The sequence below is a fragment of the Pleurodeles waltl genome, chromosome 10 (genome assembly GCF_031143425.1).
Source record: "Pleurodeles waltl isolate 20211129_DDA chromosome 10, aPleWal1.hap1.20221129, whole genome shotgun sequence".
NCBI lineage: Eukaryota > Metazoa > Chordata > Amphibia > Caudata > Salamandridae > Pleurodeles > Pleurodeles waltl.
In genome coordinates this window covers 360951776-360978105 of record NC_090449.1, presented here as the reverse complement: position 1 = coordinate 360978105, position 26330 = coordinate 360951776, and positions in this window count along the sequence as shown.

Sequence of the window (26330 nt, the reverse complement as noted above, 5' to 3'; positions counted from 1 at the left end):
AGTATCCAGAGAGGTACGCGACAAGGGTGCCCGTGTTCACCACTGCTTTTTGCGCTATATATTGACCCCTTGATCAGGAGAATGATCAGGAATGATCGGATCATTCCAGTCTCATTGAAAGGAGGGTGTACTAAGATTTTAGCAAATGCAGATGATATTGCGGTGGTGACCACGGACCCCAGGACTGCTATATGGGAAATAGAGCAGGAAGCCCTGCAGTTTGGGAAAAGATCTGGCTATTTGCTGAACAAAAGTAAATGCCAAATGTTGGTGAACGACTCAATAGATTTTAAGGATGAGCGGGCGCTCACACAGGTACAATATTTAGGTGTTAAACTTACAGTAAACCTTGACGAAGTTGTGAAAATAAACATGGGCCCGATTTTAACAAAGACTAGGAAAGATCTTGCTCGCATTAACAATCTACATTTGTCACTTATGGGACGTTGCAACGTGATAAAAATGGTCTTTCTACCCAAAATACTCTATCTCTTTAGAACAATCCCCCCAGAGATTGGGCAAGACTGGTTCAAACTAATAGAGGGATTGGTTAATAGTTTCATTTGGTCCTATACAAAGCTGCGCCGGGCTTTCCACTATATGACTCTTCCTAGAGAGAAAGGGGGGTGGGCACTTCCCAACTTTAAACTTTATTATCTGGCAGCAGTGCTTCAGTATGCACAGACACTTTTCGGGTCATTCCGACCCCGGCGGTCAAGGACCGCCGGGGCCGGGGTTGGCGGGAGCACCACCAACAGGCTGGCGGTGCCCCGCAGGGCATTCTGACCGCGGCGGTTTGGCCGCAGTCAGAACAGGAAAACCGGCGGTGTCCAGCCGGTTTTCCGATGCCCTGAGGAATCCCCCATGGCGGCGCAGCTTGCTGCGCCGCCATGGGGGATTCCGACCCCCTCACCGCCATCCTGTTCCTGGCGGTTCCGACCGCCAGGAACAGGATGGCAGTGAGGGGTGTTGTGGGCACCCCGTAAGCGGGCCCCACATAGAATTTCAGTGTCTGCATTGCAGACACTGAAATTAGCGACGGGTGCAACTGCACCCGTCGCACCCTTCCCACTACGCCGGCTCCATTCAGAGCCGGCGTCCTCGTGGGAAGGGGTTTCCCGCTGGGCTGGCGGGCGGCCTTCTGGCGGTCGCCCGCCAGCCCAGCGGGAAACACAGAATGGCCGGTGCGGTCATTCAGCGGTTCCCGCCAGGCGGGCGGCTCCCGCCGCCCGCCGGGGTCTGAATGACCCCCTTTATGTCACAGATAGATCCAGGCAAGATGCTCTCCCTTCAATATATACCTTGATTTTGGGCAAAGAAGCAGATGCAGTCTTTCTTCGGATTCTGGAACCCAGCTACTACAAAAAGGTTAAATTTAAGGTAATCTATGCTGCATTTAAGGCATGGACCCAGGTTAAGCGCAAGATAGGTATAGGACGAATCTGCTACTACACTCCCTTGTGGACTATTCCCACGTTTCCGGTGATATTTAAAGACCACTATTGTTTGAGGTGGAGTAACCGGGGTATTCATAAAGTCGGGGACCTTTTTCATTCTGGCAGCCACCTCAAATCATTTGAGGAATTGAGTGTGGAATTTGCACTGGAAAAAACAGACTTTTTTAAATTTTTACAGATTAGAGCTTTTCTACTAACTAGTATGACCCAAGGTTGGTACATAGACAAGATTAAACTAATGGAAGTTTCACGACACCCCACTAGCTGCGGCATTAAAAACCTGTATCCGCTGCTTTTAAATGCTATATTGGACGACCGGGTTTTACTTGTTAAAAAATGGGAAGGACGGGTTGGAGCTAAAGAGATAGAGGTTTGTGAATCTATGGAAATGGCACGGACTGTTTTATTGTCTGCGAGCCCGCAAGCTCAACATTTTATGGTATTGTATAATTTATATTATACACCTGCTAAGATTGCGAGCTGGGGTAAAACGATGGGAATCATGTGTCCACGATGTGGTTGCCCAAATGCAGATCTCTGTCATATGTTTTTTCAATGTGTAAAACTGGAAAGTCTGATTACCGGGATATCCAATATATTGAAGAAAATCTTGAAACAGACTATCTATCTGACACCTCAAATGGTTTTGCTGGGAGTTGATTATTCAGTCTGTAATAGTCGAGATAGATATTTCCTGTTCATAGCAATGTCGGTATTTCGCAGCTGCATAGCATCTCTGTGGCATGATGTACATCCCCCACGATTTAATCAATGGTTTTCACGACTTTTATCTATGTATCACTTGGAGAATAGCCTGTATGAACTAAAAGGAGCAGCGGCCGGTAAAAGACTCACTAGAGTTTGGGCACCCTTTTCTGCATGGCTCTTGGGGCCTCGAGAATATGTTAATTAAATAAGTAATCTTATATGAGATCTTTAAAAGCAGAAACTATGACTATTGATTTAGAATAGAATGCATGTTTCCCCTGTATGACAACATTGATGTACTTACGACTTTTTTTTATTTTTGTTTCTCTTCTTTTATGTTGCAAACATGGAACCAGCTGTGTGTTCTAAATAAAAAAATAAAAATAAAAAATAAAATAAAAAATAAATAAATAGAGCTTACTGCCCCTGATAAGGTGTTGAAGTGTATTATGCTGGGCAGCACGTTGCTCCAGAAAACAAGGTTAGTGGTTATATCGGTGTTATTGGGATTAGTCTTGTGCGCTCAAGCAAATTATTGCATGGAGTCATCTACATTTCTTTATGGTTAACTAAATTAATTAAAAGGAGTTATTTGCGATCATTGGGGGCAGGGTATGTGAGCTCATGCAAATTGTTGGTTGGATTACCAGATGAGTTAGAGGCAATTAGGTATTTTAGCATAGAAACGAGTAAGAGGAGGGATTGTAATCTTGTAAATGAGTTGTGGGCAAATGTGCAGAAATAAAATAATAGTGAATAAAGCAAACATGCATGTTTCAGAGTAGGTTGTGCTCAGAGAGAGGAGGCCTTCAGGGGATGGAAGGGAAGGAGATGTACATTTGAAAGAGCAAAAAAGGAGGCGACAATCAGATGTTTTCATGAAAGGACAGTACTTCATACAAGATTTAAGCACTGTACAGAATATTTCGAGAGAGCATGCAGTTTGAAAATGCAAGAATGTAGAAAGAAACAAAAACATTTCCTTGAGAAGACTGTGCTTTATTAGGTAGTTTTGATAGGCACTAGATACAGGTAAACCGTCTATCAGTTGCTAGGCTACTGCTAGGCTAGGCCATCTATCCAGTCAGGTCAGTTGTTCAGCTCAAGGCTTTAAATTGAAAAATAGTGGCTGAAGGCATGTGTCGAGAAACATAAAGACCTTTAGGCTGCACTCAGAGGAAGTAATAACCTCAAGATTATTGCGATGTGAAAAAATACAAGGGAAATAATGTATACTTTGAAAAGGAGATTCTGCAAATGCTGCAGTGGATGTCTTTTCATGTTCATCCTCATGTTTGCTCACAGTATTAATACCAAAACAGAGCGGAAGGAACACATTTGAATGCCTCTGGTTTCATTTTCACAAGTTAAAAAGCGAGGACTGCTTCCTTGACAAGTGGAAATGTATTGCCTTAATTCTAGTGGCTGGCGGGTGGAATTGCAGGCACCCATGTGAATGGGGGTGGTGAAAGGCTTCCTTTACAAATTCATTGAAGACTGATTTCACAGGGCTTCTGATTAGATTTCCTGAAACACTACTCTTTCTTGAATGCAATGGAGGAAGGGAGAAGCTGCAGGTTAACGGGGCACTTTAAGCAAGGCCACCCTTTTGTCTACTTTGTTCACAATTAATTGCGGAAACCTCTCACCCCTTTGCACCTCTGTTGTGGGAGCTACAGGCTGGAGACTATCCTGCTGTTAGGGACATACCTACACTAAAGCAGTCTGGAAAGCGCCTTGGAAAGGGACAGTGCCACCTGAGAGGTTGCCAGGCTCTGCATCCACAAGAATGCACTAACTTTGGAGCTGGCCAACCAGCAAAGTCCTCATTTTCTCAATTTATATTTCTAGCAACATGCATGGGCTCCAGTCTTTTCGAGAGGTTCCTAACCGAAATGCAGTATCATATATTAATGTATTCAATATTTGCTTAATAAATCAAATCTTTCAGGCCTCAGTTAAGGGCTTTATCCTCAAATACAAACTAAGTAACTACAGGAGGAGGAAGACCAGCATGATAAAATGAAAGCATGCAATCAAAATGTGACAGTCAGAGCAGAGCCTGCTAATCATCGTATCAAGTTTATTTAGGCCCTATAAAAATATTCTCAAGACATCATAAAGGTAAGTGCTGCTTAATGTCATAGTATATCAATGCTTTGAGTTAATATTAACCCACTGATATCAAAACCACATTATGTACTCCTATTAAAGTTTTTATTCCATACCACTTTTCATTTCTACAATTCAGCTGTAATAAAAGCAGTCAATACACAAATCACCTATATTTTCAATGCTGTATGCACACCTTTCGTAATCTGTAAGAACACCACTCACTTTTTTTCTCTGTATGATTCATTATGCATAGTGTTCAACTAAACAACTCAAAGGTGTCTGTCAGTGCCTTCAGATATCTTTATCAAAAACCAACGTGCTGTTTGACTCTAGCCCGGCCTCTTCCTTTACGCTACCACTCTCCTCGCCTCCTTTATTTGTTGGTGCACCTGTCACTGAGACCTTTGACAAACGGACTCATTTGCTCCCAAAAGCAATTAAAGCATTATACTCAAAACAGCTTAAGTCTGCTTATCTTGCAAAGTCAATTTGCACACATCCAAGTCAAGACAATCTATACATAGGTCAACTGAACGCTGTCATTAATTTAGCTATGTCAATACTTCTTTTGCCTGGCTTTTGCACAATTTTACTGTTTGATAGAAGTGCCACACCCTCACTAATGTATATAAAAAATGTCTAAAAGCAGAACATGTTTTGACCGCAAAAGGCACATATTTCCATAGTAGCCTGCCTGTCCGTTAGGAAAGATTTGAATGTATTTCCTTCCCTATCCAGGGTTACAGAATGGCGTACTTCCGGTCAGCATAATGCCTGTAAAGCTATATGTGTTATTGTTATGTGATGGTCATAATATAACACCACAACAATATATGCACGGAGTAAGCTATTTGATAGAGCACAATGAAGAGACTGAACAATTTCTCCTTTCAGTTCAGAGCTTTTGAGTCATCCTATCAAACAAGCCTGCCCACAATCAGCCCACCGAGATTAAAGGTTTTTCCGGTCAAGGAATTCAAAGAAGCGTGTTGGAAGCAGCTATGAATTTTAAATATGGTGGAGTGAAAGAAAGTTATTTTTTAAAGGTGTCATAGCTTTAGCAACATACGAAGTTGACAGCATAATTTTCTCACTACGAAAATATGGGTGGAGATTGTTTTGATTTGGGCCATATGTTCCATCATACCCAGATTGATTCCGCAATCAGTTGTAATTAAAACGTCAAAAATGTACACTCAACTGATATGAGGTTTTGAAACGCAGGGATGCACCATATTTATGAGAGTACGGTGCAGTCCCTGTGCACTGGCGCTTTCGTGCAAGGATGTCTGCATTAAGGGATTTCATTGTTTATGTGCGGGAAGGTGTCCCTTCCTGCACATAAACAATACTGATGTCGATTTGGGGGGTCATTACAACATTGGCGGTATAAGGCGCTTACCGCCGTGCAGAAGACCGCCAATACACCGCGGCGGCGGCGGTAGACCGCCACAGCTATTATGACACACATCTCGGAATCCGCCGAAATTTAGACACCCACACAATCCCGCCACACCAAAGGTCAGCGATAAACATGCGGAAACAAATCCTCCACGCCAACAGAAACACGCCCATACCATTACGACCCACGAATCCACGCAACGGTCTTTCAACCGCGGTATTCCATTGGCGGTACACACCGCCGCTCTCAAAATACACACACAGCTCCAAAACACCGCCACATTGGACAATTCAAAATACACACACCTGATACACATACACACACCACTCCCACACATCCAATACAATATAAAACACACACCCACATCACCCACAAACCCCTACAACAAAAAATTCAGAGAGAAGGCGAGACAGAGAGCACAGAATAGACAACCCCATCACACAGAGGCACACAACACCATCACCCACACAACATCCACGCACAAAACACCACCTACAACTACACTCACCACACTCATCAACACATACACCACCCCACACATCACACACAACACCCCATGTCACGCCAAAGACACCCCCACTTTTCCGAGGAGGAGTTCAGGGTCATGGTGGAGGAAATCCTACGGGTAGAGCCACAGCTATTTGGCTCACAGGTACAGCACACATCCATAGCCAGGAAGATGGAGCTATGGCAAAGAATAGTGGACAGGGTCAACGCAGTGGGACAGCACCCAAGAAATAGGGAGGACATCAGGAAGAGGTGGAATGACCTACGGGGGAAGGTGCGTTCCACAGTCTCCAGGCACCACATCGCGGTACCGCGGACTGGCGGCGGACCCCCACCTCCTCCCCCTCAACTAACAACATGGGAGGAGCAAGTCTTGTCCATCTTGCATCCTGAGGGCCTCGGAGGAGTCGTTGGAGGAACGGACACTGGTAAGTCAAATCTTCACTATCATATCCCCCACCCTACCTGCATGCTATCACACACCCCCACCCTCATACCCTCCCCTATCACCCAAACTCCTCACTAATGTACCCATAACACCAACTACACATCCCAACCCCAAGACCTGCATGACACAACTAAGCATGGACACCCATCACTAAAGCATGCCCACTGCACATACCCAGAACACCCCCCAACCATCAGCAAACAACCCCACACACAGGAATGCCTGCACTGGGTTCACGCACACCCAACCATTGCACACCATTACACACACACATGCAATAATCATGTACTTATACCCCCGCAGGAACCCGAAGGAACGTCACCACACCAGAGGGTCCAGACAACACCACTCCACCCCCAGAAGAGGCCCACAGTGACAACAGCACCTCTGCCCTACTGGATCTTGATGACCAGCCCGGACCATCGTGGGCCTCAGGACAGTCGGTTCCCCTTGCCCAGCCACAGCCCAACACCGAACTTCCACCCTCTGGTAACACCAGCACAGCACCCACCCAGCGGGCCCAAACCTCCCTACCCAGGACAGGTCAATCAGCGGTGTGTCCACCACTACAGGGCACCCAGGGTAACCCAACACCCCAACAACAACAGGGACCTGGGGGCAGTGGTAGTGGGCACACGATCCAGGGGACGGAGGCACAGGAACACAGGGGAACTGGGAGGGCTGCTGTGCGACAGAGGGAGGACAGGCCAAGGGAACCAACTCTCCACGAGGCCCTATCCTCCATCATGGGAGCGTACCACCACTCCCAGGAGACAATGGCGACGGTCCTGGACAAGTTGCAGGAGACCCTGCGTCTGCAGGAGGAGCAGTATTTGGGGTTCAGGGAGGAGCTCAGGACCATCGGCTCCGCCCTGGGCACCATCGTAGGGGTGCTGACGGACATTCAAAAGACCTTGAGGGACACCGTGGCACTCCAAGGGGCCCCTGACACTGGTCAGGACGACGAACTGCCCACCACCTCCGCCGGTGCTAGTGGAAAGCCACAGGACCACCACACCAGCACCCCATCCCCTGCAGACGGACAACCACCACGCAAGCGGGCCCTGAGATCCAGGAACAGGACAGAGCAAGATGGCAAGACCCCCGCCAGGAAATAAGACCACCCTGATTGTCCCCCAACTGTCCCACTTTGTTACCCTGTCCAAATCGGAACTGCCCCAGCTCCACTTCCAATGGCCAGATGTGCAATGTACCTGTGAGACTAATAGACTGGACTCTGCCATGGACATTCCTCCACCATCACCCATCCCCATTTCACAACCCCCCTTCATTTTTTAGCACTTAAATAAACACCCTTGAAACACTAAATAAAATGGAGTCAGTCTATGCTTTGTAATTTTGTATTATCAATGACAGTGTCATAATGGGTTACCCATTAGAAGGCTAACATACCAATGTCACACATCACAAGCCCTTCAAGGATGCAAGCAGTTGACACGTAGGTTACCACTTTTGTGAAACTGAAATGGAAGGGGACAACTCAGTCAACAAATAGTGAGTGAAATGTCGGTACAGGATAGAGGTTAGACGTGTGAAAGTTAATATAATGTTAAACCTGAAATTGTACTCACCTGTGTTTCACTGGAAATATTGCTGTATGACTGACTCCCTGTTGTCGTTTTCTTCTTCCTCAGCTTCCTCCTCATCACTGTCCACAGGCTCCACAGCTGCTACAACACCGTCATCTGGATCATCCTCCTGCAGAAAAGGCACCTGGCGTCGCAATGCCAAATTATGGAGCATGGAACAGGCGATGATGATGTCGCACACCTTCTTCGGTGAGTAGAATAGGGACCCACCTGTCATATGGAGGCACCTGAACCTGGCCTTCAGGAGGCCAAAGGTGCGTTCGATCACCCTCCTAGTCCGCCCATGGGCCTCATTGTAGCGTTCCTCTGCCCTGGTCCTGGGATTCCTCACTGGGGTCAGTAGCCAGGAAAGGTTGGGGAAACCAGAGTCTCCCAATAGCCATACACGGTGCCTCTGGAGTTGACCCATCATATCAGGGATGCTGCTATTGTGCAGGATGTAGGCATCATGCACTGAGCCAGGGAACATTGCATTTATCTGCGAGATGTACTGGTCTGCCAAACAGACCATCTGGACATTCATCGAGTGATAACTCTTCCTGTTCCTGTACACCTGTTCACTCCTGCGGGGGGGACCAGAGCTACATGGGTCCCATCAATGGCACCTATGATGTTGGGGATATGTCCAAGGGCATAGAAGTCACCTTTCACTGTAGGCAAATCCTCCACCTCAGGGAAAATGATGTATCTCCTTACGTGTTTCAGCAGGGCAGCCAACACTCTGGACAAGATGATGGAAAATATAGTCTGGGACATCCCTGATGCCATGGCCACAGTTGTCTGAAAAGACCCACTTGCAAGGAAATGGAGCACTGACCTGTAGGTGACGATTAAATGTCTCTCTTCCATTGTCAACAGGTCCACCAGCGGTCGGTACACCGGAGGATTCCGCTATCTTCTCATATGTCCCAGCTGACGGTGCCTAAGAAGGACAACAGCGAATAAACAGTCTCTATTCCTCCAGGTATGTACCCACAGTCACACACAAGACTACACCAGACAATAACCCCTTCCTGGATGTGTGTTGAGTGTAGGCCTCGGTATGTGTGACGCAGTAGTAAATGAAGCCATGTGGGCCCCTGAAATGGCGGCTGTCTGACCTCTAAACTGGGACAGTGGGATTGCTGGGTAACAGCGCTGGCGTTGCACACCGTCGCGGTAGGCGGGCGTAGACCGCGGTGCAATGCTGCATTGGTTAACATTGGACCCTATGAGTCCCAGGAGCCAATGAACAGGGGCGCCGGCGGTGATGATGCACACCGCCGCGCACGTCACCGCCGCGAACGTCACCGCCATTTTCTATCTGTTCAATCACTAGATACCTGACCTTCGACAGGAGAGGACCTACACTGCTAGTGCTGCTGTGACCTCGGTCTGGAAGCGACGATGGCTGCTGCGTCTGGGGAAAGGGCCCCTGCCTTCACTGCACAGGCGTTGGAGAAACTTGTGGATGGGGTCCTCCCCCAGTACATGCTACTCTACGGTCCCCCAGACCAACAGGTTAGTACACAGGGAGCACGTTGGATGGGCTAGGCCGGGGTGGACAGGGCTGGGTGGAATAGGGAAGGGGGCAGAGTTGATACTACAGTAAAGCATGGGAATAAAAGGCCCACATGGCCAGAGTAGGGAGGGAGCCACTCACAACGACGGTGCAGTTGGTAATGACTGTCCCTCTTTCCTTGTGCATGTCATGTAGGTCAGCGCCCACCAGAAGAGGGATATTTGGTGTGCCATCGCCAAGGAGGTCCGGACCCTGGGGGCCCACCAGAGACGGGGCAGCCACTGCCGTAAGAGATGGGAGGACATTCGCCGCTGCAGCAAGAAGACGTCAGAGGCTCAGCTGGGGATGGCCTCCCAACATGGGAGGGGTGCCCGTCGCACCATGACCCCCCTGATGTTCTGGATCCTGGCGGTGGCCTACCCGGAGTTGGATGGGCGCTTAAGGACATCACAGCAGACACAAGGGGGTGAGTACAACCTCATTCTGCGGACTTTGCGTGCAGTGGAGAGGTCAGGGTGGGGGAGGTGGGCAGTGTGTGTCCCTAGGCCAGGGCGAGTTAGGTAGGCAAGGCCCCTCCGTAATGTGTGCCATATGGCACTCTACCCCACCTCAGAAGAGTACCAAGTTGAGGTATAGTTGCGCCTGTGGCATCCATGTGCGCAGATTTCCACCATTGCCATGTAGGCCATATCCCTGAAATTGCATGTGCAGAGGCCAGGAGCACGGCGTAATGCATGGGGCTGCTGCGTCTGTCTTGTCCGCCAACGGTAGCGGTATGCCATGCACTAAAACTCTCTTTATCTGTCTCCCCCCCCTTTTCCTGCTCTCCCTGTCCTTTTGTACATCAGCATCATCAGGCGGAGGTACAGTGGCACCGGAGCACGAGGGAGCTGCATCCCACATGGCCTTGGAGGGCCACACCACAGACTCTGAATGCACCAGAGGGACAGAGGGCGAGGGGAGCTTCACGTCGGCCACCGGATCACCAACCAGCGACACGGACTTGTCCGCCGATGGGAGCTCCCCAGTGGTGGCGGCACCATATGTTCGCCCCACTTCTACAGATACAGCCGCCACCTCCCCTACCAGCACCGCCCTCCCAGCAGCCCCTCACCGTTCGCCCGTGCCCGCTCACCCAGGAGGTTGGGCATCACCTTCGCCCCAGGCACCTCAGGCCCTGCCCCTGTCACCCCTGCTGCCCTCAGTGAGGAGGCCATTGACCTCCTCAGGTCACTCACCGTTGGGCAGTCTACCGTTGTGAATGCCATCCAGGGTGTAGAACGAGAGTTGCAACACGGTAATGCATTCCTGGAGGGCATTCATTCTGGTCAGGCTGCCCTTCAGAGAACCCTGCAATCTCTGGCCTCAGCACTGATGGCAGCCATTGTCCCTGTGTCCAGCCTCCCCCCTCCAACTTCCTCCACCCAGACCCAATCCCCTGTACCCCAGCCCATCCCAAGCACACCTACAGACCAGCATGCACACAAGTCAACACACACAAGTAGATCAAGCAAACATAGGCACCACACACACCACAGGCACTCACGCAAGCCTCACCCACATTCAGACACAGCAACATCCACTGTCTCCACTGTGTCCCCCTCCTCCTCTTCTCCCTCCTCCCTCCCAGTCTTGTCTACACACACACCTGCATGCACCACATCTACAGGCACTAGGACTCGCACCAGAACACCCAGCACCACAAGCCGCTCACCTGCACTCACCACCTCCACTGCCATTTACACGTCCCCTGTGTCCTCTCCCAGTGTGTCTGTGATGCCCCCTCCCAAAGTACACAAACGCCGGCAATCACTCACCCAACATCCATCCACCTCACGACAGCCTCCAGTACCTGCACCTGCACCCAAAACACCTAAAGTGACACCTCCTACAACCACCTCCTCTTCCTCCACTCCCAGAGCCCCTCCAGCTACCCATCCCAGTGTCCGTCAGAAACTGTCCCTATGTCAAATTGACCTTTTTGCCCCCACCCCTCTCCCCTCCAATTCATCAGTCCCGTCGTAGTGCCTCAGCCAAAAAGCCTCCAGTACCAGTGGTGCGTGTTCCAGGTTTTTGGAGTGCACCGTCCACCAGGGCAGGCAGTAGGACCCGGAGCCAAGGCACTGGTAGCCCACCCCCTGTAAAGGCTCTGAAATTGGGGAGTGGACGACGGGACCGTGTCAAGACTCCTGGTGGGACAACAAGTGAAATGGGATCCAAGGCGATTGGTGAGTCAGCTGTAACTCTAAAGAAGGTGGGGAAGGTCCAGAGCCTGTTGTGAGTGTCACGGCGTAGAAGTGCGCCATCATTTTCGGCGGTCCAGACACAACCGCCAGCACTGTCGTCACTGGTCCAGAGACCACCGCCGGAGTCAGTGCCCAGGAGGGCCCAAGTATCGGCACTGGTCAAGAGACCACCGCCAGAGTCAGTGCCCAGGAGGGCCCAAGTATCATCTCTGGTCAGGAGACCACCGCCAGAGTCACAGCCCAGGAGGGCCCGAGTATCGTCACTGGTCAGGAGACCACCGCCGGAGTCACAGCCCAGGAGGGCCCGAGTATCGTCACTGGTCAGGAGACCACCGCCGGAGTCACAGCCCAGGAGGGCCCGAGTATCGTCACTGGTCAGGAGACGACCACCGGAGTCACAGCCCAGGCGGGCCCGAGTATCATCACTGGTCAGGAGACCACCGCCGGAGTCACAGCCCAGGAGGGCCCAAGTATAGTTACTGGTCCAGAGACCACCGCCGGAGTCACAGCCCAGGAGGGGACAGGATGCCACAGCCCCGCTGGCCAATGATGGAACGTCATGCCATACACCAATGTCCAGTATGGAGATCATCATGCCACACACCAATGTTCAATGTTGAGATCGTCATGCCACACACCAATGTCCAGTATGGAGATCGTCGTGCCACACACCAATGTCCAGTGTGGAGATCGTCATGCCACACACCAATGTCCAGTATCAGAACCGCCAAGGCAAAGCACCGCTGAACAGGGCAGAGACCGCCATGTCAAAGCACCACTGAACAGTCCTGAACCGCCATGGCAAAGCACCACTGAACAGGGCAAAGACCGCCATGGCAAAGCACCGCTGAACAGGGCAGAGACCGCCATGTCAAAGCACCACTGAACAGTCCTGAACCGCCATGGCAAAGCACCGCGGAACAGGGCAAAGACCGCCATGGCAAAGCACGGCTGAACAGGGCAAAGACCGCCATGTCAAAGCACCGCTGAAGCACAGTGTAGGAATGAATGTACCGCCACATCAGGCATCCTTATCCCATGTGCAGCTGGGACAGTGACAGGACAGGAACTTTCACGGGGAGTCTGGGCACCAGTCCCCCCCCCAGAACCAGTGGAGACCTGCATCTACTTGTGAGACTGTGGCTTTGCACTCCCCAGGATGGCACAGTGGGCAAACCACCCACTGTAGAGACTTGTGAGACTGTGGCTTTGCACTCCCCAGGATGGCACAGTGGGAAAACCACCCACTGTAAAGACTTGTGACACTGTGGCTTTGCACTCCCCAGGATGGCACAGTGGGCAAACCACCCACTGTAGAGACTTGTGAGACTGTGGCTTTGCACTCCCCAGGATGGCACAGAGGGCAAACCACCCACTGTAAAGACTTGTGAGACTGTGGCTTTGCACTCCCCAGGATGGCACAGTGGGCAACCCACCCACTGTAGAGACTTGAGAGACTGTGGCTTTGCACTCCCCAGGATACATCAATGGGCATGTAGCCCCATCGTGGATGTGGCTTTGCAGTTACCCGGCTGAGGTGCCCCCCTTCCCTTCCCCCTGAGGTGCCTGTAGTATTTCTATCTGATGCCCCAACAGTGTTCTCTCGGATTTTGGTCAGGTGTCTATTGTGGGCCTCGCCCATGCATTTTTGGACTGTTGGTGCACGGACATTGTTGTGTACATATCTGCACTACTTCTTGTATTGTATATATAATTATGAGTGATTTAGAGATATATTTCTGTATATTTTTGTATGACATGTATATTGGCACATTACAATGTTTGACCAAAATTTGCATTGTCTTTGCATTCTTCCGGGGGGATTGTGGGTTGTTAATGTGATAGTTTTGACTGCATTGGTGTGTATGTTGTAATATGCGAGGGTGGGGGTGTTTGGTGAGTGTCCCCCTGACTTTGCCTCCCCCTCCCTCTTCCCCCTCCCCGTGTCGTAGATGCAGTACTCACCGGTATCTTCTGCGATTACGTCGCTGTTGGTCGTAAACGAGCAGAAAGACAAGGGCAGGTAGTATTTGGAGTTCCGGGTCCATGGAGTCATTGTTCCTCGTGGGATGTGTTGAGGTGAGCGTTATCCCATAACAAAAGCTGTTTCCGCCGTGTTTTTATCCACGGTGAATCCGCCCCAGAAAAGGTGGCGGATTGGCCTGTTGTAATAGTGTGGGCGGTACATTGTCTCCCCCCTGTCTGTTGGCAGTAACCGCCGCGCTGCTTGTCTGTACCGCCGTGGCGGGCGGTGTGTTAAAGTGGCTGTCTTTGTTGGCGGTTTCCGCCAGGGTCATAATTCCATTTTTTTGTACGTCGGCCTGTTTGCGGTATTACCGCACCTTTTCCACCGTCCGCCAGGGTTGTAATGACCCCCTTGGTCTTTAAAACTTAGGGCCAGATTTACTAAAAAGTGGAGCAGTGGGGTGCTGCGCCACAATTGACAGCAGCGTGCTCCGTCACTTTAGAAATGCAGTGATGTCCTGTGTTTAATAAAATACAGAGCAGCCCTGCATTTCGCCCTGCGCTGGTGCTAAATTAGGCTTCCAGCATACACGCAGGCATCCTTTCACCATTGTGCAAGGATGTTTGTGTTGAGGGATTTGATTGTTTATGTGCGGGAAAATGTCCCTTCCTGCACATAAACAATCACTAATGGCAATTTGGCACTTCTGTAGCACACACAGTAGTGCCAAAGCATCATTTTGAAAGATTGCTTATGTGCAGGAAGGAACACCTTCCCGCACATAAACAATACTTTCTGGCATTTTGCTCTTTCTATGTGTGCTGCAGAAATAAAAGTATTCCTCCTCGTTGCACCTCGCTAACTCCACCCGCTGCCTCAGGTTTCCGAAAATACTTAAATATACTTAAATCTGCGGCAGCGCCAAAATGCAATGGGTGTTGATGTGGCACGCCTACAGCAGCACCCATTGCATGTCCCTTCCATGCAAAGTGCTGCGTGTGAAAGACCGTATTTACAAGGTGGCGTTAAGCCACAAAAAGTGGTTTAACGCCACCTTGTATATACAGCGCAGGGCATAGTGCCACCGGAGCATCACATAAAGTGACGCTCGGGTGGAGCTAGGGGCTCAAAAATATGGCACTAATTTTCCAAAGTGTATGTTAAAAAAACATGAACATGATTTGTTTCTGTCCTCTCGGGCCTTAGGTGAGGTCATAATGTTTGTTAAAAGTTATTATGGGGGTCATTACAACATTGATGGTAAAATCCGCTTACCGCCATGCAGAAGATCGCCAACACACCGCAGCGGCCGCGGAATTCCGCCACGGTCATTATGACCCACAGCTCGGAATCCGCCAAGATCCAGACACCAACACAAGTCCGCCACACCAAAGGTCAGTGATAAACTGGCGATAACAAAACCGACACTATCACGCCAACAGGAATACGCCCACACTATCACGACACATGAATCCACCCGGCGGTCTTTCAACCGCGGTATTCCATTGGTGATACACACCGCCGCGCTCAAAAATACACCCACACTTACAAAACACTACCACATTGGACAATTCCAAATACACACAACTGATACACATACACACACCACTTCCACTCCCAATACAATATAAAGCACACACCCACATCACCCACAAACCCTTACGTCAACAATTGCGACTGAAGGCCAGAGAGAGACACCCCCATCTACAAACTAGCATCCACAGGCACTCAACACCATTACTCACACAACATCCAAGCACCTCACACAACACACCTCTAAATATCACCCCACACATCACAACACACAACACCCCACACATCACCCACACCACCCCATGGTCCTGCAAAGACACCCCAGGTTCTCCGAGGAGGAGCTCAGGGTCATGGTGGAGGAAATCATCCGGGTAGAGCCACAGCTATTCAGATCACAGGTGCAGCACACCACCATAGCTAGGAAGATGGAGCTATAGCTAAGAATCGTGGACAGGGTCAACGAAGTGGGACAGCACCCAAGAACACAGGATGACATCAGGAAGAGGTGGAACGACCTACGAGGTAAGGTGCACTCCGTAGTCTCAAGACACCACCTTGCGGTTCAGAGGACTGGCTGCAGACCCCCACCTCCTCCCCTAGAACTCCCTACATGGGAGGAGGAGGTCTTGGCTATACTGCATCCTGAGGGCCTCGCAGGAGTAGCTGGAGGAATCGACTCTGGTAAGTCAAATCTTTCACTACTTCATCCCCCACCCTATCTGCATGCTATAACATACCCCCACCCTCGCCCTCACCCCCATCACTCCAACTCCTCACGTATGTCCCAATATCACAAACCACACATCCCAAACCCAAGCCCTGCATGTAACACCAAAGCATGGACACCCATCACCAAAGCATGGCCAGTGCACATACCCATACACCCCCCTAAACCATTATCACACAAGGTCCTACACAGGAATGCAAGCACTGGGGTACAAGCTCACCCACCCATTGCACACCATGGCACACACAGATGCAATAATCTTGCCTTTACACCCCTGCAGGACCCCTACCCAATGTCACCGGACAGGAGGGTCCAGATATGTCCACTCCACCCACAGAAGAGGCCCACAGTGATGACAGCAGCTCTGTCCAACTGGATCAAGATGACCAGCCCGGCCCATCTGGGACCTCAGGACAGTCGGTTCCTCTCACACTGGCACAGGCCACTACAGAGCTTCCCCCATCTGGAAACACCAGCACAGCACCCACCCAGCGGGCCCATACCTCTGTCCCCAGGACACGTCAATCAGCAGTGTGTCCACCACTACAGGGAACCCAGGCTAATCCACCATCAACCCTAACCATTGTACAACCCCCTCCACTATTGAGCACTTAAATAAACACCCTTAAATCACAAAACAATCAGGAGTCTGTGCTTTCGAAAATGTGTATTGGCAATAACTGCGGCAAAATGCGATATCAAATGTAATGTCAACATACCTATGTCACACAGCTCTAGTCCATGCGGAAACAAAGCAGATGTCACACAGTGGGACCCACATCTGTGAAAATCGTAAGGGAAAGTGACAACTCAGTGACCATACACTGGGTGAAAATGACAGACAGATGAGAGGTAGTAGAATTAAATCAGATGTAGCAGGCAGTGTTGTCTTCTTATATGTCTATCACTGGAAGTATTGCAGGATTACTGTGTTCCAGTTGTGTATGTCCTCTTCTTCTGCTTCCTCCTCTTCACTGTCCACAGGCTCCACAGCTGCCACAACACCTCCATCTGGTCCATCCTCCTGCAGAAAAGGCACCTGTCATCGCAAAGCCAAGTTGTGAAGCATACAGCAGGCCACGATGATCTGGCACACCTTCTTTGGTGAGTAGAATAGGGAACCATCTGTCATATGGAGGCACCGGAATCTGGCCTTCAGGAGGCCGAAGGTCTGCTCTATAACCCTCCTAGTTCACCCATGGGCCTCATTGTAGCATTCCTCTGCCCTTGTCCTGGGATTCCTCACTGGGGTCAGTAGCCATGACAGGTTGGGGTAACCAGAGTCACCTGCAAATGTCGAGGGTCAACTGTTAGACACACACTAACTAATAGGGACATACCCAGACACCTAGTCACACTGTATTGGGTCCATGTCCTCACCTAATAGCCACACACGGTGCCTCTGGAGTTGCCCCATCACATAAGGGATGCTGCTATTCCGTAGAATATAAGCGTCATGCACTGAGCCAGGAAATTTGGCATTCACATGGGAATGTACTTGTCTGCCAAACACACCATCTGCACATTCATCGAATGGTAACTCTTCCGGTTTCTGTACACCTGTTCACTTCTGCGGGGGGACCAAGGCCACATGTGTCCCATCAATGGCACCATGATGTTGGGGATATGTCCCAGGGCATAGAAACCACCTTTCACTGTAGGCAAATCCTCCACCTGAGGGAAAACGGTGTAGCTCCGCATGTGTTTCAGCAGGGCTGACAACACTCTGGACAACACGTTGGAAAACATAGGCTGGGACATCCCTGATGCTATAGCCACTGTAGTTTGAAAAGACCCACTTGCTAGGAAATGGAGTACTGACAGCACTTGCACTTAAGGGGGATGGCGGATGGCTGCTATAAGTTCTGGCTCCAAGTGGGCACACAGTTCCAGGATTGTAGTACGATGAAGTCTGTAGGTGATGATCACATGTCGCTCCTCCATTGTCGACAGGTCCACCAGTGGTCTGTACACCGGAGGATGCCACCATCTCCTCACATGCCCCAGCGGACGGTGCCTATGGAGGAGAAAAGCGAGCAGAGAGTCAACCAACTCTGAGGTACGTAAACACAGATTAATCCGAAAATATTAGCCAATCGACATATGCCTGTATTAGTGTTCAAGCAAGGCCTAGATATGTGTGACGTAGTCCAAAATAATGCCATGTGGGCCCATAAAATGGCGGCTGCCTGACCTGTAAAGTGGGACAAGGGGATATGAGGTAACTGCACTGGCGTTGTACACCGTTGCGGTAGGCGGTTGATGACCGCCGCGCTATCCTGCATTGGTTAACATTGGACCCAATGGGTCCCAGGAGCCAATGACGATGTACACCGGCGGTGACGGTACGCATCGCCGCAGACATGACCACCATTTTCTCTCTGTTCAATCACTTGATACCTGATCTTCGACAGGAGAGGACCTACACTGCAAGTGCTGCTGTGACCTCAGTCTGGAAGAGACAATGGCTTGTGTGTCTGGGGAAAGGGCCCCTGCCTTCAGCACAGAGGAGTTGGAGAAACTAGTGGATGGGGTCCTCCCTCAGTACACGCTACTCTACGGTCCTCCAGACAAACAGGTAAGTACAGTGTGAGCATGCTGTATGGGCAATGCCTGTGTGAGGTGGTGTGGATGAAAGATGGGGGGTGAGAATGAGGCGTGCATGAATCAACGGTGAGTGCATGTGCGTCTTGGCAAGGGTAGGGATGCGGGCCAATGACTGTGACGGTGCGAACGGTAATATCTTCTCCTTTTCCCCTGTACTGTTCCTGTAGGTCAGCGCCCACCAGAAGGACATTTGGCGTGCCATCGCCAAGGAAGTCCGGGCCCTGGGGGTCTACCACAGATGGAGCACCTACTGCCAGAAAAGATGGGAGGACATTTGCCGCTGGAGCAAGAAGACGGCAGAGGCCCAGCTGGGGATAGCGTCCCAATGTGGGAGGGGTGCCCGTCGCGCCATGACCTCCCTGATGTTCAGGATCCTGGCGGTGGCGTACCTGGAGTTGGATGGGCACTTGAGGGCATCACAGTAGCCACAATGGAGTGAGTACACTCTCATTCTGCTGATTCAGCGTGCATTGAAGGTGTCTGGGTGGGAGAGGTGGGCTGTGGGTTCCCCTAGGCCAGGGCGAGTTTAGTAGGCAAGGTCCCTTCTTAAGGCAGGCCCTGTGGCACCCCACCCCACCATTGTACAGTGCCAACTACACCTAGTCAGGCTCCTGTGCAGCAATTGGGCATAGCCTTATAACCCATGTTCCTGGGATTGATTATGGAACTCCAAGTGCACGGCATAGTGCAGGGGCTTCTGTGTCTGTAGTGTCTGCCAACGGTAGCGGTATTGCATGCACTGAACATGTCTTTCTTCTGTCTCCCCCCCCTTTTTGTGGTCTCCCTGTTCTTGTGTCCATTAGCATAATCAGGCGGAGGAGCAGTGGCACCAGAGCAGGAGGGAGCTGCATCCCACATGGCCCTGGAAGGCGACACAATGGAATCTGAATTCACCAGTGGGACGGAGGGCGAGAGGAGCTCCACGGTGGGGACAGAAGCTGAGACCAGCGATATGGACTCCTCCTCTGATGGGAGCTCCCTTGCGGTTGTGGGCCCATCTGTGATCCCTGCATCTACAGATACAGCCGCCACCCCCCCTACCAGCACCCCCCTCCCAGCAGCCCCTCAGCGTGTATCCTGTACCCGCTCACCCAGGAGGGTGGGCATCTCCTTCGCTCCAGGCACCTCTGCCCCTACCCCTGTCACCCCTGTCACCCCTGCTGCCCTCAGGTCAGAGGCCATTGACCTCCTCAGGTCCCTCACTGTTGGTCAATCTACCATTTTGAATGCCATCCAGGGTGTAGAGAGGCAGTTGCAACAAACCAATGCATACCTGAAGGGCATTCATTCTGGTCAGGCAGCCCATCAGCGAGCTTTTCAGACTCTGGCCTCAGCACTGATGGCAGCCATTGTCCCTGTCTCTAGCCTCCAACTTCCTCCACCCAGACCCAAACCCCTGTACCTCAGCCTATCCCAAGGACACCATCAGACCAGCATGCACACACCTCAACACACAAGGGAAGCTCTGGCAAACATAAGCACCACACATCCCACAGGCACTCACGCAAGCATCATACACATGCAGACACACCAACATCCATTGCCTCCACTGTGCCCCTTCCTCCTCGTCTCACTCCTCCCTCCCTGTCTCGTCTCCACTCTCACCTGCATGCACTACATCCTCAGCCACTACGTCCATCACCAGCACACCCACCACAACACCCTGCTCATGTGCAGTCACCACCCCCACTACCATTCACACATCCGCTGTGTCCTCTACAAGTGTGTCTGTGAGCCTACCTCCCAAGGTACACAAACGCAGCCACACACCCACCCAACAGCCATCCACCTCACGACAGCCTCCAGCCCATGCACCTTCACCCAAAGTCACCAAACGTACACCTCCTACAACCACAACCTCTTCCTCCACTCCCAAACCCCCTCCATCTACCCGTCCCAGTGTTCACCAAAAACCTTTCCTGTCCAACCTTGACCTCTTCCCCTCACCTCCCAACCCCTTTAGTCTCCTAGGGCTCGCCTCTCCAGGTCCCAACCCAGCACCTCAGCAATAACATCTGCGGGACCAGGGGTGCCAGTAGTAACCGGCTTCTGGAGTGCGCCAGGCAGCAGGGCAGCCAGTGTGGCAAGGAGCCAGAGCACGGACAGTCCCCCACCTGTAAAGCACAAACAGTTGGCCAGTGCCCGGAGAGAGAGAGGAAAGAAATCAGCCACCAAAGCTGCTCCCAGGGGTACAGTTGGGAGTGTGGAGACAGCTGCGTCACCATCCAAGGTGGGGAAGTTGCACAGTAAAACTGGCAAGTCTGGGAAAATCTACACAGAGGACAAGACCGCCACCAGCCCCGCTGCCCAGGAAAGTGCCGCCACCAGCACCGCTGCCCAGGACACCGCTGCCACCAGCACCGCTGCCCAGGACACCGCCGCCACTAGCACCGCTGCCCAGGACACCGCCGCAACAAGCATCGCTGGCCAGCACACCACCGCCACCAGCACAGCTGCCCAGGACACCGCCGCAACAAGCACCTTTGTCCAGGACACCGCCGCAACAAGCACCGCAGACCAGTGAGTGCCAAAGATTCAGATGCTACTGAGGCCACCACGAGCAGGATGAAGCAATCTGGGCACCAAGCCCCCTCCAGAACCAGTGGAGTATCCCATCCACTACCTCTGTCCTTGGCAGGATGAAGCACTCTGGGCACAAAACCCCCTCCAGAACCAGTGGAGAAAAGCATCCACTACCTCTGTCCTTGGCAGGATGAAGCACTCTGGGCACCAAGCCCCCTCCAGAACCAGTGGAGTATCCCATCCACTACCTCTGTGCTTGGCAGGATGAAGCACTCTGGGCACAAAGCCCCCTCCAGAAACAAGGGAGAAAGGCATCCACTACCTCAGACCTTGGCAGGATGAAGCACTCTCGGCACGAAGCCCCCTCCAGAACCAGTGGAGTATCCCATCCACTACGTCTGTCCTTGGCAGGATGAAGCACTCTGGGCACCAAGCCCCCTCCAGAGCCAGTGGAGAATGTTATCCACTTGAGAGACTGTGGCTTTGCACTCCCAGGATTAAGCAGTGGGCAAACCACCCACTGTAGAGACTTGAGAGACTGTGGCTTTGCACTCCCCAGGATTGAACAGTGGGCAAGCCACCCACTGTAGAGTCGTGAGAGACTGTGGCTTTGCACTCCCCAGGATTGAACAGTGGGCAAACCACCCACTGTTGAGACTTGAGAGACTGTGGCTTTGCACCCCCCAGGATTGAACAGTGGGCAAACCACCCACAGTAGAGACTAGAGAGACTGTGGCTTTGCCCTCCCCAGGATTGAACAGAGGGCAAACCACCCACTGTAGAGACTTGAGAGACTGTGGCTTTGCACTCCCCAGGATTGAACAGTGGGCATGGAGCCCCCTCGTGGATCTGGCATCGTGCGCTTATCCGACTGAGGTGCCCCCCCTTCCCTTCCCCTTGAGGTGCCTGTTTTTTCTATCTGATGCCCCAGCAGTGTTCTCTCCGTCTTGTTCGGGTATCTTGTGTGGGCCTCGCCCATGCCTTTTGGGCCCAGTGGTCCACGGACTATGATAGTGGAATACCTTGGACTTGTATTCTTGGTGTATATATTTGTTTATAGTGTACATATCTTTATGTATGTATATATTTTTGATTATTGAATATGAATATATTACAATCATTCAACTCATTTCCTTTTGTCCTTGCATTCTTCCAGGGGGCGTTAGGGGGTGTAACTGTAATGTATCTTGATGTATTAGTGTGTGTTATCGAGGGTGAGGGTGGGGGTGGGGGTTTTGCTTGTTGCGTGTGTGTGTCACTGTTTTTTCCCTCCCCCTCCCCTGTGTCGTAGGTGCAGTACTCACTGTGGTCTTCGCCGCCGGTGTTCGTGCTCCTGGTAGAGGAGCAGGAAGATAAAGGCTGGAAGTATCTGGAGCTCGGGTTCCATGGCGTCCTGGTTCCTCGTGGGGTGTGTAGAGGTGAGCTTTACCCTTCCAATTCCTGTTTCCGTTGTGTTTTTGTTCGCCCCGGAAAAGGTGGTGGATTGGACTGTTGTAATTCTGTGGGTGGTACATTGTCCTCCGCCTGTGTGTTGGCGATTACCGCCGCGCTGTTTGTTTGTACCGCTGTGGCGGTTGGAGTGTTAAAGTGGCTGTCTATGTTTGCAGTTTCCGCCACGGTCGTAATTCAATTTTTTTTTCCGCCGGGCTGTTGGCGGTTTTACCGCCACTTTAACACCGACCGCCAGGGTTGTAATGACCACCTATGTCTGACCAAGAAGTGTGGACAAGTATATAAAATAAAATAAATGGCATTTTGTGTAGCGTGATTTAATTGGTTTATAGGTGTGTCATTCATATTTACTGATTCACACAGACCCAATTTAACCACATCGAAGTCTTAAAGCAGCAGTTTTCTATGTCGAGGGTTGAATGGGCCGCTTAACTTGTGGACTCTCTCTAAAATAAATGATAGTTTTTGTATGCTACAACAGACTTTATTACTCTTTATAATTTGGCTACGTTTCTCTTGTCATTTCTTAACATGCATATTACTCTGAACTATATCGTTATTGTGCTATTTATAGTCTGAGGTGTACATCATTATATAAGTAAATTAAATAGTTTCCCAGCTATATATATTTCTCGTGACATCATTAGCCACGAGGCTGATGGCCTGAAGTTTGTAAATGTCATAATAATCCTGTGATTACAATAATGGACCAGTTTACTTTACCTGTTCTGTATTTCTTTATCTTAAATGTAAATGTAGCTAACAATTGACAATGATATGAATTAGAATATTTATGTTTTTGTTAGCTGATAAATTGTCTATAAAACAATGGTGAGGGCCAAGAGATACATATGATCTTATGCTGCATCACTGCATAAATAGGGATTTTACCAAATTTTCCACTAAATCAACAACTAATTTTCATGATTTCACAAAAATGTCCGTAGTTCAAAAAGGTGAAAAAAACGCTACCCGAGAATGTCTGATAATTTGCAATAGTTTCTGTAATATTTGGTCCCCTGTGACACATAACCCCAGAAGCCCTAACAGTGGTTAAGCTCTCATGAGTTATTAGGGGGATGTCATTGCAGTAATGGATTATGTATTTCACAGGGAGATGTGATTTTCTTTTTCCATACTGCACGATTCCTTATAAAATATAGAATTTTATCCCACTGTATTTTGTACATTAGAAGCTCCCAAAATGTTATACATGTAGAATATCCAATAAGTAACTGTCTAATATGCATATCTTGGGGTTTGGGTGACATTTATAAACCTTTAGCCTCATGGTTCATAAATGTGTGTACATTATTCAGCAATCTACAATGCATCAAAATCTTCGGTGAGGTACTGGACATAAACTCCTATGCCTTATAAACACCTTTGTTACATAGAAATTGCCTACAGTATTACTGCTATTTAAAATGGGCACATGCCCAGTCATACAAGGTTAGATAATGTAATGTTAACAAGGCTTTTCTCCCAGATTTTATTTGTAGCATGCTTAGCTTTCACCCAGCAATTACTTTGAAACATGCCTCTTCAACTCACGTCAGGTGCACTCAGCCTTTAGTTGTTTAACATAGAGTACTATTTGCACCTAAAACTATACTGGTTTTAAGTGGTGTACTTTATAACTTTCAAATGGACAAATCAGTCAATTGACAAATTATTTTATTTGGCATAGCCATTAAAAGTATAAAAAAAATACAAAAAAATTCTATTACATACTACATTCACATACAAAATTCTTAAATCATTCTAAGTCTTAATAACCAGCTCTTCTTACATTGATCATTAACTTAAGGTTTAGGTTCTTATAATTTCATACAGTGCAGTGCCAACCAGGTTATCCCACATACAATTCTGATTAGACTCAGGTCCTTACAATCTCATAAAGTGCAGTTTCCGATAAAAAATACACCGCATTTTATTGTATTTCGGTAAGGCAAGGCAAAATTTTCTAAAATGCCATTGTCCAATATAATTCTTAAATAGTCAATTATAGTAAACATCTCTTCTTTACTCTTTACTTCCTACAAAGTTAAAATTCTTACAATTTTCATAAAGTGAAATGTGCCAACCAGATTTGTCCCACATACAATTCTGATTAGACTCAGGTCCTTACAATCTCCTAAAATGCAATTTCCGATATAAAATCCTCCTAATCTCATAAAGTGCAATTTCCAATTTAAAGTGGTCTACATTTAAATTCTTGCCTCGTTAGAACTTGGCACAATTTTCTAAAATACCATCAGCCAGTTATAGTATTAAAAACTCTTCATTCCTGTTTACTTCCTACATCATACCAGAGCCTATAATTCCAGTTAAAACACCTCTTAGGCTATTTAAAAATAGGCCCAATGCACAGGTTACATTTAAAAATCTCATATCAATGAGTAACCTAAACGCTTGGTCCCGATTAATAATATGATGGGGGTCATTCTGACGCTGGCGGTCCATGACCGCCATGTCGGAGGGCGGCGGAAGCACCGCCAACAGGTTAGCGGTGCTTCCTGGGCTATTCTGACCGCGGCGGTAAAGCCGCAGTCAGAAAAGGGGAACTGGCGGTTTCCCGCCGGTTTTCCCCTGGCCCAGGGAATCCGCCATGGCGGCGCTGCTTGCAGCACCGCCATGGGGATTCCGACCCCCTTCCTGCCAGCCTGTTTCTGGTGGTGTCCACCGCCAGAACCAGGATGGCGGGAACGGGTGCCGTGGGGCCCCTGGGGGCCCCTGCACTGCCCATGCCACTGGCATGGGCAGTGCAGGGGCCCCCTAACAGGGCCCCACAAAGATTTTCACTGTCTGCTTTGCAGACAGTGAAAATCGCGACAGGTGCCACTGCACCCGTCGCACCCCTGCAACTCCGCCGGCTCCATTCGGAGCCGGCTTCCTCGTTGCAGGGGCTTTCCCGCTGGGCCGGCGGGCGGCCTTTTGGCGGTCGCCCGCCGGCCCAGTGGGAAAGTTGGAATGACCGCCGTGGTCTTTTGACCGCGGTGCGGTCATTCGGCGGTAACCGCATGGCGGGCGGCGACCGCCGCGGTCAGAATGACCGCCTATATTCCTTAAAATTGGTTTTAAAACCTTATTATGCACTTCTAAAAACCAGTGACAATCCAAAAGTAGGTGTTGCATAGTACATTTCTGTTGTAAGCCACATGCACATAGACCCTGGGCATCCTTAAGGAATGCTTTTACCTTGGGATCAATATAGCCTGGATTCAACCCAATTCGGAACTGTAACACTGAGTTTCTTAATCTTGGGTTAGGTAGAGCCTCTATATAGGGAAAGTTTTGCAGATTCCTCCATCCGACAACCATAGCCTGAGTTGATATTTTACTCACTAAGTACTTCAGGTCTAGTTCACTTGCTCTTTCCTTCACTATTCTTCGTAGATTAGATTTCGGAATTTGTGCACCACACCACTGGTTGCAGGGAAGCCTAAGAGGACACAAATCTTTTCTAACCGTCCTCTCATTTGTTGCGCCCAATGTAACTCGCTTGTTGTTATTTCTTTTTTTACA